Genomic DNA, 21,672 nt, shown 5'->3' on the forward strand with positions numbered 1-21,672 from the left:
TAATGGACAAAATTTGCTTTTCTTAAGGAATTGTCTAAGTGATCCCTAACTTTTGAATGGTGGTGTATATTATTAAAATGTACTCAGAGTTTAGTTTTTTTTTTAAAGTAAAACAGTGTACTTTATTAAATACATTGCATTTTTTTCTGTGCATATCCTTGCATATCATCATCTCACATTATCGCATCCTTCCTGCTGATCAATGTTCACTGTCACTGTTCATAACTGAAATTCTCAATTAAATTTATACATTTTGATGCTCTGGTTCGGTTGCCTCATTTTTCTTTTGAATTGGTGCTAGTTACCAGGAAAAAACCTGTTCAGAACACATGGGTGAAGTTTGTTTCTGTTGGCCCCCGTTTTGGAAGTTATGAGCTGAGTAGCCATTGTGTGCACGTTTTTGTTATTAGATACTCTTAGCAGTAGTCTCACACAAGTGCAATAAAAATGTTATGTCACTAACCCATTGTCTCACAATATTATGTAAACACAGAAGGAAAGTTAGTGCATGTATGGAGCTGCTGTATGAAGCTTAGCTGGTACAAGGCTTGAACTTTTGCTTTGAAAAATAGAGCATACGGGGAGATACGTGTGTGTACTCACCATAGCAAACCTCAAGGAAACTGTTATTTTAGGTTGTCCTCTCTTTATGTATACATCACTGATCACTGGGTCCTCGTCTGCATTCCCTGCACCCACAGCGATTCATCCAATTGGCACAGAGTAGTAAAGGGATGTCTGTTACCTTTATAAAAACATTTTTTAATCCCATAGAATCACTGGATCCATATGATTTATATATGTTTACGTTTCAGTCACTTCAGTGCCTTTTTTCTGAGTTGACATTCACTTTTATTTTGTTTTTTTTTTATTATTTTGATTAAAAAGCATAACTTCAAACTGTCAAAAATGCCAAATTGTTTGAAATACATTTTTATAGATTTTTTGGATGGTATATGTATCTCTCAAAACACATATCATACCCTGTCCAGCTTTAGCAGAATCCCAACATTCATTTGCTAAAGGAACACAATGAAAATATAAACTATCAAATCTATCATCATGCAGCTATCATATTGACCACCTTTTCAGTTGCTGGCTTTATCCACTCCAATGACTTTGACCATGTAAATAAGACAACAATAAATGTGACCATGCATAGCAGACAGCTATTACACTGACAACTGTTACAGTATCATCACACTTCTAATTGTCTTTAGCGTACTGTTCTTATAGATCAACAAATGACAGCTAAACCAGATTTCATACCGCGGTACTCAAATTTCCTGTCAAACTAGACCCAAATCTTGTATAATTGCAGTAAACAGAACCTCTGTGAACAATGCCTCTATAGTATTACTTCAGAGTGACACCTGACTCTTCCCTCCAAACTTCAACAGATATTTTTTTTTTGCTTTGCAATAAAAGAAATATGCAGAGTATGTATCTCATTAATGTTGAAATTCATACACTCTGTTACCCTTTACTTATTGAGATTATTGTAATATTGATGACAGCAAGAAATTTCTAAATTGTGATCTATCCAGAGCATACTTTCCCACACAGCGGTTCAAGTTGGTTTTCTCATCATATGCTTTTTTGGCTCCTCACCCACATTCACTGCTTACCTTTTAAGGCTTCCTAGAGCTCTTGCCCATATATACATATCTGCATTCACTTATTTTTTGGATCTCCCTTAACTCTGCCCAAAACTATTATACTCTCACCATCTTGAGGGCCAGGGATTTAAACGTTTTTTTTTTAAAATTAGAAAAAACTGTTGGCATTTATTTGTTTTTCTTTTTAAAGTTTTACACTTTATTTTTATATGAATGGAAGTGACACATGACATCTGACAAAGAAATAATAAATATAAATGAATAAATATACTGGAAATTGAGTACCTTATCACTATAAGAATTGTGGGTCATGCTGGGCAGGGCTGTTATGGGACCTTTGCTGTATGCCTCGACCCATCGTGACCAAGAGTGTGCACCCTGACAAGAGGCTGGCGCATAGTGTTGTGTTCAGGGAGATAGGCTACTACAGAGTGTTGTGTATAGGGAGATGTCAGGAGCCTATCTGTCGCGCCAGTCAGGCAGGCAGTCGCAGTGCCCAACCCGTAGAGCCCATCGGGCACCAAAGTGCAGCACTTCATCTGAATACCTGCGCAAAGAACCCTTACCTTTGTGGGCTCTGTGCCGGCTAAAGCTGCGGGCCAAAAACCCCGGGAACATTTAAAAGGGGATGATTCCTGCTGATCTGTGCTTGGTGTTCTGTGAGCTTCAGTACCTAGGGTTTCCCTTACCATTTTGCTGCTTCTCTGGTGTCCCTGACCTGGACTGTTTACGCACTTACTACCTCACTACCATCGCTGTCCTCGGTTACCCTGGCTACGTTTGGGGATTCCTTCCCTGTATATTGGGTTCCTGTTAGTTCATCCTAATAGGAGGAGAGGGGTTGCCACAGAGTGTTGTGTGCAAAGGAAGGCAGCCGTATAGTCTTGTGTGCATAAGCGGGGGGGGGGGGGGTATGACAGTGCCGTGTGCGGGGGTGGGAGAATAAAGGAAGAGAGATATATGTATAAAAAACATGAGATGGAAAATAAAGGAGACAGAAAATAAACAGAGAAGAAGAAGGAGGGAGCATGGAACATATGAAAGTAAGATAAAGGGGGAGAGATAGCATGTGAGAAAAAAGCAAGAGACAGAAGAAAGAGATAGAGGGGGGAATAAGTGCATGTTGTTTTAATGTAGGGGACACGCTATTGTGTATATATTTATAGACGTAAGTAGCCTGATGAAAAGCGAAAAGAAGGCCCTCCACCGCCGCACACATTATAGGGAAGTTTGATCATTACTAGTCTTAATCTAATCTTAATGTAATATACGTAGATTACATTAATGCTAAAATTTCATTGTGGTGAAGCAAATTAAAAAAACAACAATGGTTGACCATTGTGAGTAGCACCTCATTTTATTGGAGTAGATCTTTTGTGTATTTTACAGTTCAACAGCTGTTAATGTGAATTTGTAAAAGTGTTTACAGTTGAAAGTATATCATGTATATCATGGGAACAGCTACGTTCATGTTCTCAGTGTCTGCATGGTCATTCCCTCACTTTGGCGGAAGCTGTTGTATAGATAAGGGGATTTTGTACAGACTTTTGGATAGGAAACTTCTACTTTACAGTGGTAAGGTGTCTCTTACTTTTAAACCTCCAAAATAATGATACAAATTAAAAATGAAGCCAGTTCAATAATTTCTAAATTTGTGGAGTTTAAAACTCTCTCTATCCAGTCCAGTAGATGAAAGTTAATGTTTTGTTAAAAGACATATAGTTTGTAAATCACGATGACTGGAGTTATCAGAACCCCGTTAAGCTTTTATCTCTTCATCCAAGAATCTTCAACTGTCTCCTCCATTGATTGTAATACTTCATGATGTCTTAATGCTTCATTAATGCCAGTTGGGCAAAACTCTGTTGAAAGACCTTGTGATATATCAGCGTATAAAGCAGTGGTGCATGCTAAATGACCGTAAGCTCTATTTCCAAAAACCTAGGTATACTAAAATGCCGCCTGTTTTTTATTCTGCTCTCCATTTACAGTCAAATAGCAGAATAGACAGCAAAGGTTTTTAGCTCCTAAGGTGGTGAACAAGTTATTGATCGCTCTACTTGTTGGTCATTGCCAACAGACAAATGTCATAGGATCCTAAATTGCTGGACTTTAAAATCTAAAGCTATAGTTTTTAAAATTAAGTTTTACCCTCATTTCTTTCTTACAAAAATAAATAAATGTCAGTTATGTGGATTAGTAAGCATATTATTGTTCTCTTGGTACCCCCAGTGTTCAAATATACATTGGTACAGACAGTGTATAGAGTATTAAAAATAAGCTCAGTAGTAAATGATTTTCTAAGACATTCATAGTTGAGGAATCAAGAGCCACATCAATGAAGAAACATGTAGTGTCTGGTGGGTTTTTGAAATGTCTTTAAAGTACAGTTACATTTAGCATGTGCATGCAGTCTGAGATATAAGCATGGGGATGCAGGTTTACGTGAAGGATAAAAATATGTTTTTGATTTTTATCTAACTTCTTAGGATCATACAGTTAATCCAGCATTGCACGTTACAATATGATCAGCCAGGAGTGTGGAAACCAGATAACACTAATTGGAAACAGCATAATATGAAACGAGAAGGACTGTTTTTGTAGCAAATGTATAAGAGGGAAAGATTGCATGTTTCACACACATAGGAGAAAAAATATCAAAACCATGGGGTCCCTAAACCATATCACTGTTATAAGATGGGCTTGGAAGTCACCAACATGCAGGGCAAAATATATAGCTTGATAGTTACGACAAACACAACAAAATGCCACTATTCTTAAGGCAGCCGATGTCACAATTAGTATTAGATTATTCCTGACTGAGTATGACATTCACGCATACATTGCACAAATAGATTGTTTTAGTTTTATTTGTGGTGATCTTCAACTCTAGGACTCGAGGCCCACAAACAAAACAAGCCATGAATGTTTTGTATCCTTACCTGAAAACAGGTATTTTTTATCTGAGGTTTCTATGTGCAAGCTGGGTTAAAAAATGAGGCAAACACCAAATCTGATGATACTCCACACATCTAATCTTAGTAGCAAATGTGCAACTACTATTGCAAGTCAAATAGGGCTTATCACATTCATGCGCAAGTTGTGAATATTGGGTTGTATCCATCTGCCTATGGTGTGTTTTTTTTCTTATGTTCTTTTAATCTTCAGATAGATGATAATATCACAATACTGGTATGGTTTTGTTTTTTAACATGTTAAACAATGATGTATAGCCCCGAGAACTTCCTCTATTATGCTTAAAAATGGAAAGTTTAGCATAACAATGTAATAAAACCACCTATCGTTTATATATCTTACTGTTTGGAAATATTTCATTAAACATGATTGACCATCTGTATACAAAATGTCTTGAAAGGTGACCAGACAAGTTCATAATTCTACTTTATGCTGAACAATCATGACAAATCCACTTCGTGGAAGGAAATTTGCTCTAAAGGGATCGGCGTTGGCCAATATGTAGGTAGCAGAGCATCACAGGAGACATGAACAGTTCATGTAGTAAGGATTCATTTTTAGAACCCTATGTTACTTTCGTCGTACCACCCATCAGGCAGTAGTACTGTTTCTAGTTCTGTCAGTGTACGGGAGGAGATTCATAACCATATGAGAAGCTGCTTTAAAGAGAAAAGGAGAAAAGCCTCCTCTTGTAGAATGAACAAATACAGGGTGGCATCACAGGACAGGTGGACTGTAGTGCTATCATTGTGTTATTGTAAGGAAGCATTTCAATAGAAAACAGGTGGATAGCTCCTTATTTTGTGATAACCCATTGTACATCACTGAGGAATATGATGCCGCTATATATATATCTAAAAATAATAATCATACCAGTCCCAGGAATTTTTCAATGCTGAATACATTTGTAAAAGGCTGCCTTTCTAGAAGGGATCCTTCATGCTGCTGGTAATTTCCTTAATGTGGTGCCATGCAAGGGACTACTTTAGCCCGGGATTGTTCAGTCTGTGGCTTAAGACTTACTTGTCATAAAAACGTACTTGTCAGTGTTTTAGCGTACTTTTGTCAGATGTGACATCTAAGATAAAAAACAGTATTAACCAATCACTGATGACTCAATCATTAAAAATATCTTCAGCTGGGTTCCAAGGAAAAAAACTACCACCCTAGTCTGGTACACAAAGGTGTGTGTATTAAACCTCTGAGCATAACAGTGTGATGTGACATCACCTTCCCTGTGCGTGACACTGAAAGGGCATTCTAGAATTGGTTGGTTTTACACTCAATTATTTTCTGTAAATATAGCTCAAACTATCTAAAAACATAAATCTATTTCTTCTCTTTTTCTGCATGGCTAGCAGGGAATATGTAAGGAATCTAGAACACTGTCTGGGCTCCATTGGGCTCAGTCACACCCTATTTTTTATCACCTGCCGCCAGCTTTCTGAGTCTGAATATCTGAAGGAAATGCACACGTAAAGAAATATGCTTAGCTAACTCTCACCTACTTCCTACACTGTTTGTGTACTCCCGCTGTCTGGTTCATTTAATTCTCTGAAGGTACACACTATCACTGAGGTTAATATTTAATCACTTTTATTCATTTAACTGAACTTGTTGAGCAACGATTTTCAGCGGTATTGTCCAGGGTTTCCAGTATTAAGGGCTATTGTTAGCCTTTATGTGTTGGGTGTCCACAAGGCATTACATTAACTGTAATGTAATGGCATCACCAGCTGGAAACCATCCAAAAATATTGGAGGGCTGCATCTGTCCCAGAGCTAAATTTAGATATGACCAGGCAACATGGGCCGCCTGGGAGCAAACGTTTTCCGAATTTCTTCTGCAATTGTAAGCAATCATAATGAGATGGTCTAAAAGTTTTTGCACATTTTAATTTTTTCATATACATTTTACAATGAACTGTGTATAAATGTGAGGACTTGGTAAACCCCCAGAGTTGCCACTTCATCAATTATGAATAAGATTTTTCTAGGCTGTTATGAAATTTTGCCAATATTTTGGTATTAGAACGTGTCTAAATACAATTGTGAAGCATAAATAGTAACTCAACATTCATTCTGGAGTCCTCCTTGTCTGTATGCACTCATGCATGCATGAATGCTATGTGAGCTTGTCTAGTAATACAATTTGTACAGGTCTTTCCGGTGTAATTATAGGAAGCATAACTGTGAATGTAACATATGTACATGCATATGCATGTTCGGGTGAATACCAAGTAGGCTTGTGCAAATGGACCAAAAACATTTTGGAGGAATTTTTTGTTTCATTTTTGGTCCATTTATTTTCAGACAGCCTTTGGAAACAAAATTTGTTGTCAATCGCTCTCATTCACTCTCATGTTCTTCCTTACTCACGCTCATTCATGTTCTTTCACACTCTGACACTCTCTCTAAATGTCTCCCTCTCAGGAACATTCTGCTTTGTACTATAATTTTACATTGAAGGTAATAGTAAATATAAAGCATACCATAGGGAACATAAAGTAAAAATGCCATGCTTGAACCAGTTTACAGTCTGCTAAACTAATGGCAGCACCTATCAACTGTAACATAAGGCGTTCACTGAGCTCTAATGTGTGTGTATATTATATGTTGCATCAGTACATTGGATTTTCACTCCTCTGTTTGAAATACTTTATAATCTTGCAACAGCTTATTAGCTAAATTAGTATTGAGGGATGAGGATTTCATAGGTCTGCATGACAGAAGAACACTAAAAAATAGAAAGGGGATACATGCTTCTTGCCTTTTTTTTAATCTCGAGTGTGTATAGCTAATTCTTTATTTACCATATTTTTCTAGTGTATTGCAATAACCCTAAATAAATATAGTAACAAAAGAAAACAATTTATAGACTTTTCAGACATGAACGAGGCCTCATCAAATACATTTGCATGGACTGTATTTGCCTTGGAGATCTATGGATATGAATATTCACACTCAACATTTTATATTTATATATGAAATGTAACTTTTTTCTAAATTTGAATTATAGAATTAATAATAAATCTAATTTTATATAACATTTTGGAAGGATGTTTTTGAACATTTTAGAACATTTTTGTGTAGTTGCTTACATAATGTAAGATATGGCTATACACTCCTCAAATACTAGTTAATGATTAAGTTGGAAAAGCGGATGCAGTTTATTATTTTCTTTGAAATAAAACACCCTCTTCTTGGAATAATTCTGTCTGTGTCTGGGACACCACATGTATGAATTGTTATCAGAGGCCAACATCCAGATACCAACATGATGTAATGCACCATGTTACAGCAAGGGTAATAGGGTGCTGACCTGCTTGACACTTAAGATGTTAACTTAAATGTTGATATGATAGATGCATTAACCCGGAGCTCTCCCATGAATTGTTGACCCCTGAGCTCACAGAGCCCCAGGGGATGGCGGGGGAGGAGAAGGGATACCTGCACGCTTTGGTCTTTTGTCACATTTATGAGTATACAAGGACCAAGCAGGCTGTAGAAATACACCTACCATCTTAGTGAAGCTTGTGTATGCATGATTGACCAAATGAGGGAGCGGGTGGATTCCAGGTGGACCTGTATGGTGACACCTTGGGCCTCAATGTGATGATAACCATGACTAGGCGCTGGGGACTCCCTCCTTATGACGTATCCCTCTGTTGACTTCCTCTTTCATAACCTGATACCTCTCCTTTCCATGAGCTCAGAATGTCCAGTGGGTATGAGCGTATCTTTGCGTCATTACAATAATCTGACTGTAAACAGAAGAAAAATATGGGAAAATGCAATGCTTTTCTCAGTTACATAAGTGGCTATGGCTAGGTCACATAGATTCTTATTAAAGCCCTGCCTTGTTTCATATACAAAAGTGTGCCTCTACAGTTAAAAGTGTTGGGGAGTATATATTTGAGGGGTATTGCCTTTGGTCAGTTCATCTCTTGGAACCTCTAATGATGATATATACATGTACACTGTGTGTGTGCGTGTATATATATATATATATATATATATATATATATATATATATATATATATATATATTTACATGCATACCTGGGCACTTCAGGTCATCATGCATGGAGACCTTGTCATTATTTAAGATACTTAATGTAAGTGGGACACCTGCATTGAACACACAGACACACACTATACACACAAACAATACTCCTGTGTTTAAGTAAAAAAAATATAGTTGATGTTAAACTGCACAGTTTATAAATCCAGGAGTGGTGTCTTTTTACTGTTCTGATAGACATTTAAAGGGAGATAATCTCTGTAGGAGGCAGAATTTCTGGTTATTGCTATCTCTGTAAGTAAGGATTATATCATCCCGCCTCTTTTCCTGCCTGGGACTGGAAGGTGAAAAAGTTAGAACAATAATTGGCAGCTACCCTGTAAAAATCACATTAAATGAGATTAGAAAGGAGGCGTGTGTGAGGTAATGAAAGGGTACAGTATGGAAGGTGGGGGCCACAAGGGGCCCACTGAGTAGTAGGGAGCAGAATAACGAGGTCAGGGGGAGGCTAGAGGGACACGACAGGGTGTGGAAGGCTTTGAAAATAATAATGCGATTTCGGATATGGAAACGCAGCGCCCGGTGGGATTGTTAACAGGGCAGAACGCGGTTAATGGGTGTGAGGGAGTAAAGACCCGGTTAGGTGTCATTCGGTAGTGAAAAGTGGACATTGGGAGGGGTAGCGGCTGCTAAAGGATCCCGGCTAGTTTTGGAAAAGGCGGACGAGAAAGAGGCGGGTGAAACGTATGGATTGGAGAGGTTGTAACCGGAGAAGACTACACACGGGGCAGGGTCCGTGCGCGCTCCATGGTTAGGGGGTGCTAATGTTATATTGTATGCGCTGGCCTGAGAAGTGACAAGGAGGGGGCAGATCGGCGCAGGGAAGGGGGAGGCGGTGTAAGGGAGGTACACCGAGCATCCGCTGCACGTTCTCGAATAGGGAGTCTTCTGGGCTGCAGAATGTGAGTCCCTGGACCCAGGTGAGAAAAGAGCCCTGCGCCGGGGATATGTGGGGTCGGTTTGCGGGTGTTCGCGGTAACGATAAGGGATAAGATGACGTCCTCTGGCTGTTCAGTGACTTCGCTCGCGTTTGGTTCAACACCTGGTGACCTGCGATGTAAAATTCCATCTACACGGAGCAGGTTTGTGCTTGCCGTGCTGTGCTTGTGACTCCCAATCACTTGTACAAGAGCGATCATATTGTGACATGATCCCTGCTACAGACTACACTGCCACGGACAAGCCACCTGTTTCTTCCTGTTAGATCCTTTCAAATCCTTGACCTTTGCCCCCTGTCCCTAAATCACGTTGTCACAAAGGTCCCCGCATGCCACTGGCCTTTCCACTATTAATGTAACCAAGTCCCAACAGCCGCTGTCACTTTCCCAGTAAGCTGCTGGGAGTATGATGTGCTGCATCTGTAACATACGAGTAATGTGCGTGCTAACATGTCACTGTGCGCTTTGACATGCTGTTTTCATCCAGTTCGTTCTGTTTCCTGATCTCATCCTCTGCGTGCTTTCATCGCCTTTTGACTTGTGAACCTATCCACGCTCCGGCAGCTCACGTGTTAATAGGACAGTACACAGTATGTGTTTGTTTTCCTCGGCAAACATTGTCCCAAGGTCCGTGGTCCTTTCAGCAAAGAATGGAGCCTGTGATACGGCTCTGTCCAGCTGGCGGGTGTGTTGTGCAAGCTTTGTGTATCTTTGCTCCTTTGCCTCGCTGTGTTTACCACTTAGCATTTGATTTCGTTTGACCACAAAACATTTATTTTTCCTGATTAGTGCGAGACAATGCTTTGGTCAACATCTGTAGCTGATAGAGGGGGTGTGTGCGCCTAGAGTGCGTGTGTTTGTGTGTGTGTATATATATATATATATATATATATATATATATATATATAATATATATATATACCTTTTATATACACTACCGTTCAGAAGTTTGGGGCCAATCATGTGTTTTCATAGGAAAAGAAGGCAATTTCTAGCTACCTTAACATCATTGTAACAGCACTTGGTCAGTCAGCCTTTTAAACTTATACTTGGATTAGCTAATACAACCTGCCATTGCAACACAAGAGTGATGGGAGTGATAAAGGGCCTCTATATAAGAATGAAGATATTCTATATATATATATATATATATATATATATATATATATATATATATATATATATTAGTTCTGATCCATTTGATGGTATTATAATGGCTAAAAACAAGGACATTTCTAAGCGATCCCACATTTTCGAACAATATATATGTATATACCGAAATATATCAGTTGGTCCGATAGTCCTAGGTGCAGATACCTTACTGTGGAATTATCCGTATAAGCGGGACTGAGCCTTCGCTAGAGCTTGCCACCTATGGCATCCAGTAAAGAATGCAAGGAATGGAGTGTATGTTTTGGGATGTAACCTGATACAGACACCTTGACACACAGCTGTCTGACTCAGAACACACATTTATCTGTTTTATACAGCTTATATACACATGTATATCCAATGTAAATCTATCATACATGGATATGTTTGTAGACGCGCAGAAAGTTGTTTCAACAGTTTTTTTCTCCTCATTCATTCATTTTTTTTAATTTATAGGTGCGGCTGTGGTATTTTTAATGATTTCCATAAGCGGTTTATTGAGAGAATTCTCTCTCTCTTTTTCCCGTAATGAACCATTTTTTACTAGTACGTTAATTTACCCATTAATTTTCAGTTTTATGTGGGAGTGATTTGGAGTTTGCCTTTGAAGTGGTTCTAACTGTAGACCAAAGTAGTGGGTGGGTTTTGTAAATATTTTTCTCTTAAGTATTCCCACAGTTTTGCACAGATGATCAACCAAACAAGTTATTTGTTTATTTCAAGAGATTATTAGCTGTGGCATATTATTATGAATAACGTGTGTTGCTTCAGTTTTTCTTAGTAATGCATGACATGTTTATGATCAATTAATTAAAATTGTGCTGAAGACTTAGGGTAGGTATATCATCTCTGGTTTGCAGGAAAAGTTAAAAGTGCCCTTAGGCTCATTTAAAGCAGGTATTTGCAGGAAAATGGTGGTTTCAACCAATTTTATGCATTCAGTCCCAGTGAGATTCCTTGCTAGGTGGGCTGAGTTGGATCTGGTTAATGAGCAATATTTCTTGGAATTAACCTGATTGAGCTATGCATTTTTTAGGTAAAAAATATTTGTTTTGACTCTTCATAATGCATGACAAAGTTGTCTAGTTGGACCTGCACCTGTCCTATAAACATCTGCATCTGTGTGTTATGTGCAAGGTGTTTAGTCTGTCTTTTAAGTGAAATTAAAATAAAATGATATTGAGGTGTTTTCACTTTTTTGGATCAATAGATTACTGCCAATAATTTGAGTGCTGCCTAACACAGGGATTATTTCAATAGATTAACTGAAATGTGGTGCGCTTGAGCAGATTGTACCATAGCAACTCACTATATTATACACATGCATCCTGTACACACCTCAGTAAACACCCCTGTATACAAAAAACATTAAACACACCATCCATAACCATTGTATGCACATGTCCGCCTGTAGACACATGTAGGCTTTCAATCAGTGTCAACCGAATCTGACAGAAGCAGAAGAGCCGGCAAGTCAGATCCAGACCCTGGGCTCGGCTTACTGTGTGTGAGCTGAGCCTACAGAAAGAAGAAAATGTACAAAATACTAAACAAAAAAGACAGGTTTGAGTTGGCTTGGGTTTGGTTTACACTTATAGAGCAGGACTGAACACGGTGTTGGCTTGAACCAGCTATATTGATGTACTTGTTCTTTTCTCTAAAGTTGAATTTGTTCAACTGTCTATGTATTGATCCATCTGACTGGGATTTTCCACATCTAGGGATTAAACCCCAATTAATCAGAATCATGGCTTTGTGGCTGCATAAGACGAAAAGTTAAACTAATTTATTTTCTAAGGTATGTATTTCTTGGAATAGAAAGGCTGTGGTTTGAGAAAAGATTACAGCTGTGTGCCATGATCCATAAGGCAGACAGAAGGTCGACGTGTCACAATAACGTATGGGAAATACCGATTCCAACAGGTTTGTAATGCGAGGCAGTGTCTTAGCGGAGCAGTAGAGAAGCGAGGTTTAAGGAAGGCAATTAAAATTCATAAAAGAGTTCATGGACAGTGTTATAGATACCGCAGCTGAAATGCCAAGTGTTTTGTCAAGTAAAAAAAATCCAAAATTAAGTATGTGAAGGCAGCAGGCTGTAGGTTTGATAAGACAATATAAATAGCTTAAATGCTACCTTTAAAATGATTCCATATGCAGCGGGAATTCACTTACAAAATATTGGGGGTTCAGTGGTCAAAATAACCGTTGTAATACAACCACCAAGTTGGAAGAAGGGAAGAAGAATCTTGAAACACGTTGCGATGCAGTACACAGAATAAGGGACAGTAAGGATAGCTGAACATGCTCGGTTACCTCTCTTTCTCCCCTTTTTTTGTATAGTGGTTCTTGTGTAGGTTTTAAACAGAACATGGCCTTTTGCTATAACTTTCCATATGGTTTCTGCACCATGAGGAACACAATTTTGGAACCTAAATTGGGGACTCAATATGGCTTTGTTGCAGCTAATGTGTGTCAAATTCTGATGCAGCATCAGTCAGTCAGATGCCAAAATGACATCTGCTACCTTCAGAGGGTACATTTTTACTGTGTTTTTTTACAGGCTAAATTAATCACTAGCTACATATGATTTATATGATTGTATGACTTATGCAGTGCATTCAGGTTCCACATTGCTGTACAATGAGTAACCAGGACATAAGTAGTTCATCACCTTATAATTTGCACTTAATATTCTATACGAACTAATGAATACGTTTAAAAGCATGCACTTGTGCTGATCAGGCATAGCTTCTATTCAGATATTTAGAACACTGAGGGCACTTTGCAATCACATTATCTGTCTCTTCCCGCCATACAGAGTGATGAAGATAGAAGCACAGACATTGCTTTTGTCAGCCTACATTGATTGACTCCATGAGCAAACATGCATGGAACCAAATGGACTTTCTGGTCCTGGCCTGGTCCCCAGGTACCCAGCAACAGCTTTCTGTGGAAAATGGGGCTACCTGCAGTTGTTATAAAGGAAGTTATATTATGTCATTGGCATTAAATGTCAGTTTTGCTGGAACTTAATATTGCGTTGCCTGTTAGCAATGGCTACACGGGCCTATTCAGAGCCACTGTGCGCATGCGTGGCTCTCGCTCCTATCAAGTTCAGTGGGAACACATTCTCACGACTAGTGGCTTCAATCGCCAATAATGAATAAATTATTGAAGAATATAATTTAATATGCATTCCTCTTTACTGAGAGTGCCATTGACATTAAACTGTCCCTTTAAAAATGCAATGCTCTGAATGTTTTTTTTAATAGATCACAAGTGCTGCTGATGCTCAGGTATCAATATCTAGTTAATACAGAAGTAACATGCACGATGTTCTGTAAGTTCTCTAACAGAGTTAATGGAGCGATGCTGCGCAGGCTTTGTTTCTGTGGGAGAGAGTGCCTGGGCTGGGTGTGGCTGGAATTTGGGTGAAAGAGATTGAGAAGAACAACATCTGTCTCCATCTATGTGAGCCAAAGAGCTTTGCATGGACTTGGGTCACAGGACATTCTGGGCTATATTCGCAAAAACAGACTTTTGCAAGAAAGTAGGACAAATCCCTGATATTACTAAGCATTATGAAAGTCCAGTCCCAGTGAGTGTCTCTGTCAAAAAAAAAATAAGCTGACCTTGTGCTATGTTTTCTTAATGTTAAAAGTTTCCTTGAAAGCCATCTCACTGATTTAGTTATGTATTATGTAGGAACAGTACAGTCATTTTTGAAGTAGCCCTTTTTGGCCATTTTTTTTAATTACTGGTATCACACACTCAGTTTTTAAAAAAAATCTACTTTTCACATGTTTTTGTCATAGTATGTATTATATATATATAATAGACAAATTCATCTAAGTGTGGTGACCAGGGAAAGTCACCCAAAATATTGCAACTGCTTACAATGGCAACCTTTAGAACTAGGTATGTGTGAAAGGTTGAACTTGATGGACTGAAGTCTTTTTTAAACCTACAATACTATACTATACTATACTAACCTGCAAATAAAGTTATTAGAGCAAGATAAAATAAATCCCACTTCTGTACTAGACTATAAAACTGCATACGGTACAGTGTTTTATACTCAAGGAAAACATACATATTTCAATGGGTGTGGAGGGTCATTATACACTTTTTCTTGTGGGAGCTTGGCAAATTTGTGCAGTTTTGCTATAATTATATTTAAGTGACTAAAAGGTAAGTAGTTTACAACTAACCTAGGGAAACATATGTATATGATCATGTAATATTTCCCCATATATGCCATTTATGCATAATATACAATGTCATTAGTACATATATGTATGCAAACACACACATATACAGACAAGTCTATATAAAGGTTTCTCAGGGTATGTTAATGTCCACACACAAACAGTGGCCTCACAAGTGCTGAGCCTTCGTCTGTTTATTTGTTATTAAGGGTCCTGGTGGAGCCCGGCTTGCGCGCCTGTTGATTTTTGGTGCTGCTGACCACCTCTATTTTTGATAGGAGAGGGAGGCACGCAGACGAAGGACTGAAAGGGTATAATAATGCATGGAGATACAAGTTTCTACAAACTTCAGATTTGTCACATCAACACATAATAGGAATAATTGGAAACTACTGTAAGAAGAAATCCCAATCACCTCCTCCCACCCCCGTTGTATGCTGTGCAATTATAGGATATTCATGTCCTGTGGGCATGTTCCCATTTGTAGGTAAAATTAAATGTAAATTATTAACCTTGGTTTTCCAAGCTTCACAAAAACAGACCATACTATTTCTGCCTTCAATTTAAACCAACCTCAAACGGATGAGAGCGGAAATGATTTTCTTGGATCAGCGTTGAATGTGACACAACCCTGTCAGCCTGTATAGACACACCAATTCGATCAGCTCTAGTCTTTACCAACTAATCTTCCATGGGAATTTTAGATATTTGATCTTTAGGCCCTGGGAAAATAAGTTGGTGACCTATATAACAAGTATTCTGTAGTGTGTGCATTTTCTATTCCGTTTCTAGAATTATTACATATCACTCACCCCGCTAACTGTTACAGAAAGGAATTTACCAGCAAATACACCTCACTATAAATATACTTAAGTGCTCCTTTATTAATTGAAAGCCTCTTGTTTACATATATTTTTAATTAATTTGAGCTGTAAGTACATTAGCGATGTTCATTCTTTGCTGGTGGGACTGCATGGCTCAGTCTCTAGACAGTCACCCCATATTTTTGGCGCTTGTGTCCACTGTGTGAATCCAAGAAATTTGTTGTTAGAACATCCCTAAAGCGCTCATCTAACTTATTTAATGGGTGCAAATAACTGATTATGCTCTGTGTGTACCATTTTCTAGATTTGGATATATTGTTTTGTCTGTTTGAACATGTTTGTTTATATATCTAATCCAACCAATACATATATATATTCTTTGTTTAACCTTTTGACCGTGTTCTGGTTTTGCCAGTGATAAGATAGCAAACAATCTAAAATGTGGAACAGAATGTGTCTGGCTGGGTTTCTGCGTGTGCGTCCTCCAACAACCCTTTTCATCAATGTGTAACTTTTCTTGTGAAATCACACATAAGCTGATCTGTCACTTTTCCCCAAATCTGCCATTTTACACAAAGTAAACCCAATATTAAAATAAGCAGCAATATAAATGTGTTTATATGTGGAGAATCTGAAACTTCCCTTCCTTAAAGACTGCGTGATTATTCCATCTATTATCTTATTTCCGTCCCATTGCATATTGCAGATTGGCTCAGGCAGCTGGATGAGGACTTGAGGGCAGGAAGTGGATTAGATAATGTTGGCCCTGCCACCCTGAGACGTAGATCTCATTTTCCATAAGGCTAACTTTTAAACCAAAACAAATCCTCTGCTTGTCAAACAAAATATACACCTTTTTTTGGTTTTTTACAACATTATTTTTATTTATTGTTTTATATAACACCATCATATTCCACAGCATATGTGTGTGTATATATATATATATATATATATATATTATTTATTGTTTTATATAACACCATCCTATTCCGCAATATATATATATATATATGTACATCTTTATTATCTCAACAGAAAAGACAGGAAAAGTTAGTGCAAATCACTCATGCATTACTCATTTTTTAGGCGACATACCCACCTCCTTCGTTGTAGGCAGCAACACATCTCGTAAATAGGGATTTTAAATAAGAGCTCTTTACATCAGTCCAAATTAATGGCTTAATCTTGTGTAAATTGAGTTTAAAGACACATTAACACGTTATGTTAATTATAAGATCAGAAAAGATTTTCTGGGTGAGCATTGTTCTACAATTTTTAGGATGTTTTTATTAATAATCGTTTTATCTCTGGACAACCACCCTGTTGTGGAGCAATCATTATAGCAACCTGTGTTCTGTTCCTGCTGGTTGCTTAATTTCTGGCGTTTATATATAACCCGTAAGCTTCAAAATCCTTCTATTTGATCATACACATTCCCTACCTCTTCACTGACCCTTGAATTTTCTGTTAATTACAGTTGGAGAACTGATCACATTCTTTTTTTGTTCTTCTAGTATTTAGAAAAGACTTATTCTGACAATAGTTGTCTGTGGGGGTATCGTTTCATACAAATATGTATGGCTTCTTCATTAGTAGGACTATACCGTATATATATATATATATATATATATGTGTGTATATATATATATATGTCCCTGGGTTATCTCTCTACCTCTCTGCATTTCTCACCTCCAGACCTATTATTTACGACACCCCACTCAACCCCCCCCTTCTCTTATACCATCACTTGTTTTAAGTTGTAACCTCTATCATGTTGATTAGTATTGCTTCAGACCTGATGAAGGGAGGATAACCGTCGAAAGCTTGTCTTTTAACCTAAATAATCAAAAAGCGTCCTTTACAGTAAGATCAAGAAAGATGTGGAATTCCCTACCCATGTGCTATCAAGTTCAATGCTTTTAAGTATGGACTGGGTTTTTTTTTTATCAGAATATACAGGGTTATAACAGGATGTAAGAATATGATGAGTTCTAGCTTGTTGATCCAGTGAAAAATCAGATTGTCATTTTGGGGTCAAGAAGGATGCCCCCCTTTCTGTGGCACTGTTGGAAGTCGCTTCCGTGTGGGGGTTTTGCGTTCTTAAAACTGAAGGGTTTGCGTCATTTGAAATTGTTGAAATTATACAATTAAAAAGTAAGTATAGCAGGAATTTGTGAATGTGTAATTACAGAAATGATGTGTTCATTTTTCCATGCAACTAGGCTGTGAGGGCAATGGGGGGGTTATTCACTAAACTTAAATCAGTCAGATGTCACCTTGCTTATTGAATTAAAAATTGTGCGGGCCCAGCTTGGTCCTACTTGACGGAGAAACGTTACAGAACTTGCCTGTCATAATGTATAAAAAAGTTGATGAGTTTAACCTATAGTTCTAAGACAAACTATAAGTGAATAAACCCCACTGAAGTCGAACACCCTGACTGGGCTTCAAGTAAAAGATAGTATTGACTAATAAATGAATAATTAACAAAACAGTTGTTAATTCCATTTTTACGGTGCTTGCCATAACAAGTGTACTTCGTCACATCGAGACCACACCTTAGTAATACAAGGTTTGAATAGGTCACTGATATTATTAGGAGTCTATTTACTAAGCAGGCTCTGCATTATCACATATAATCATTGAAAACCATTACATTTTGGATAAGATACTCTGAAAGGAGAGAGGTTTATTATAATGCATTTCATTGATATTTGGGTGTAGAAGCTATTCTAGTTTTTTATGTGTATAGCTTGGTTTAACATGGCCCTGCATGACTGAGTACTTTCAAGTATTTCTTTAGTATGCACACATACACAAGAACAGGGTGGAGTATGGCCACTCAAGTAGTACTTCTCTCAATGTAATGACTTCACTTTCCTCCTTAAACTGCTGGAATGCTGCACAATACATTTCTTTGTAATTCATTTTTGACCCCGCTATTGCCAAAAGTAAACACTACATTTCTTCTCTTTTGTCTCCATAATTGGTCGAACTGCTCAATGGTTATTGAGGGGCTTCAGCAGATCTTGGTATTGTGTGACTCGAAGTAAGGGGGCTCACATTCCGCGGCTATTATTAGGTCCAGATGTTTCTTCCCTCAGCCTCTGGAATCCGGGAAACACCTTATCTGCAGCCGCCTGTTCCAAAAAATACAGGCAAGCTGGTCCTGATGTGGGAGGCTGACAGGGGGAGGGGATCCTTCATTACTGGGGAGAACCTTTTCTGCGGACGGGCTGCTCATGTTTAAAGATAAAAGATCCACTCATTTCCTTAAAACGCAGTTTGTGTGTTATCTGAAGCCCCCTTATTGCTATATGCAATATGATTTTAGTGGTGCTCATGCAATTCATCCTTTCAGTTATGTTAGACAAGAGTGATGGGCGGACAAATTGGAATAGTGTTTTGGGAGTTGTGTTCCACAACAGCCAGAGTTCCAACCCTGGTTACAGTGTTTGTATAAAATATATACACACACACATATATATATATATATATATATATATATATATATATGTGTGTATATACAGTATATATACTGTACGTGTACTCAGCCACAATACTGTATATGAGAATTGTCTGTAATTACCATGGTGAGCCAGAATAATACTCCAGCTATTTTGAACTTTAACTCTTTAACAGCTATTTTTCATTGTATCCCTACCTTTTGGCTTTTACTATTATTATGAATAAATGTTGTCTACTGTGCTTTAAGAATGAACGTCTTCCTTAAACACTTTTCATACCAAGCCTAGATATTTTGCAGACAATCAACACTCCTTGGATTTGTGATAGCTGGTTGATAATAAAAGCATTTATTCGACTTGTTTTCGCAGCCTGGATCTTGGCTTGAAATTCTATCATAGATCGTGTCTGAAAAAAAAGAGGGGATTTGACATAACCCCCCCCCCCAAAGCTGTGATCATAATGGTTTAGTGGATTTTCTTGCTTTAAGAGAGGGAAAAATGGGACAACTGAGGCCATCTCTAACCCTGCAGGTTTTACAGCAAAACCCTTTAATGAGGGGATTAAGGTCACAGGAATTTGGAGATGTAAGGGAAGTGTGGCCCCTGCTGGCAACAAGCAGATCTGCACAAATATACTAATGACCCCTATATACAGCCATCAGAACACACGTTTCTTTATAGAGCAGGCTTACTTGTGAATTGGAATGCCTGCATTAGACATACAGATTTTACAGAAATAAAATGAGAGATTGTCAGATTTATCAGATTAGTCAAACCTGAAATAAAACCTATAAACATACAAACAAACAAAAGAATATGAAATATGAAAAGAAAGCATGGACTTGTATCACATGGCTTACACGTTAAGATCAAGAATGGTGGCCGATGAGTTTATTTGGCTTCTAAGAGTATCCACATTATTTTTGCTGTGCTGGAATGGACCTGTCCTCTTGAAAACCTCTATTAACTTTAAAGTACTGCAAAATGTTTGGAAGAGGTGATAAACAATAGCTGTTTGGTAAGAATGAATACTTTATTTTGTTGAATAAAGTTGAATTTTAAGTTCAGCCATAAAATGTTTAAGAAAAAAAAAATCTGAATGAATCGTGAACATCAGAATACTGGGTTCCCTGAATATCTGTATTCTCAAGGTGTTTCCGCAATGTCCAGATTGATAAAAGCAAAGGTTCTGTCTTATAAATCAAAGTCTGATCAAATTAGCACTGTGAATGCCTCATGATACTTAAGGTTGCTGTCCTTATGCTTGTCTTACCTCCCTGCTGCCACAACGTCTCTGCCCAGTGGCCTGCTCTGTTCTCCTTGATCCTCTGTTTGTCCTCCTTTGGCCGGAACATGCACATGTTCCTCCTCTACACTGTCTGCCTCCAGTCTCACCTCTGAGGGCAGGAGGAAGCAGAAGCATGCTGAAATTTCGAATTAACAACCGAGACAGGTATGTTCTGTACTCATAGGCTTTTTTCCTACTGCTATTGCTTCCAAGGCCTTTCCAACAGCCAAGTAGTGATATGGTTTGAAACAGAATCATGGGTGTATATTTCGTACAATACCCCCAAGGACAATTTGATGGAGGCCGTGCTGCATTGCAGTACTTAATGCTTCAGAAACCGCTCTACTGACAGCAATGGGTATCTTGTGGGGAAAGCGTTCTTAACTATTAACTGTGCTGAATGTTACTGTCATGGGGATTGCAAGCACTTTGGTACGTTTTGCTCACCTCCATTTTTGTTTTAAAGACAGCATTATTATAAAAATAAGAACATCCGCTAATTTAAATGTTTTGTAGTATAACACAAAGTAGTTGTAAAAAATAATGGTACCTTCTTAACATACCAGTATATAAAGATTTTAATTTTACATACATGCTCTGGACCCCATTGTGTACGTAGATGGAGGGGTAGACTGGGGAGTAGCTTGCTTGGTACTGGGACTAAAAGGAAGAAACACATACATTTTTGGAGGCCATTTAGAATTAGGCCTCACAAGTTAAATTCTACACTTTAGGGGTTTAGTTTCATGTTAAAAACTACAGAAAACATACTACCCTTGTGTGCTCACAAATTATTCTACAGAACCTAAGTGGTAGAGTGACCTTTGCAGCCACTGGATAAAGTTGCACTGGGTTCCAACTGTAAAACAACTCACACCAGAACTTGTATTTCTGTCAATGCAAAATAACCACATGGCCTGTAATACAAGAATATTTTATTATCATTATTATTATTATTATTATTATGAAATCAGTGGCAGCTGTGCTGCAGCTTTTTCAGGCTGATGCACACACATTTCTTGGCAAGATGTGAACATAAAGCAGAACTTCCTTGTGCATCACGGATTCATTAAAGGATTTCCTCCTAAGATTTAATCACCAAAAATAACAACGTTTT

The 21,672-nt window shown here is 38.0% G+C and overlaps 1 protein-coding gene across 4 annotated transcripts in view; it reads left to right on the forward strand.

Annotated features, from left to right (window-relative positions):
- The window catches only part of PLEKHA6 (pleckstrin homology domain containing A6), a 73,463-nt gene that overhangs the window by 25,686 nt on the left and 26,105 nt on the right, over positions 1-21,672 (forward strand). The window contains exon 1 of one of the 4 annotated variants that reach the window (XM_053454353.1): positions 9,559-9,598. The exons of the other annotated variants lie outside the window; for them this stretch is intronic. The gene's annotated coding sequence lies outside the window, so the exon portion shown is untranslated. Of the gene's footprint in view, positions 1-9,558; positions 9,599-21,672 lie in introns of those variants that run through there. 4 annotated transcript variants of the gene reach the window in all.

This window comes from Spea bombifrons, chromosome 2 (genome assembly GCF_027358695.1).
Source record: "Spea bombifrons isolate aSpeBom1 chromosome 2, aSpeBom1.2.pri, whole genome shotgun sequence".
Lineage (NCBI taxonomy): Eukaryota > Metazoa > Chordata > Amphibia > Anura > Pelobatidae > Spea > Spea bombifrons.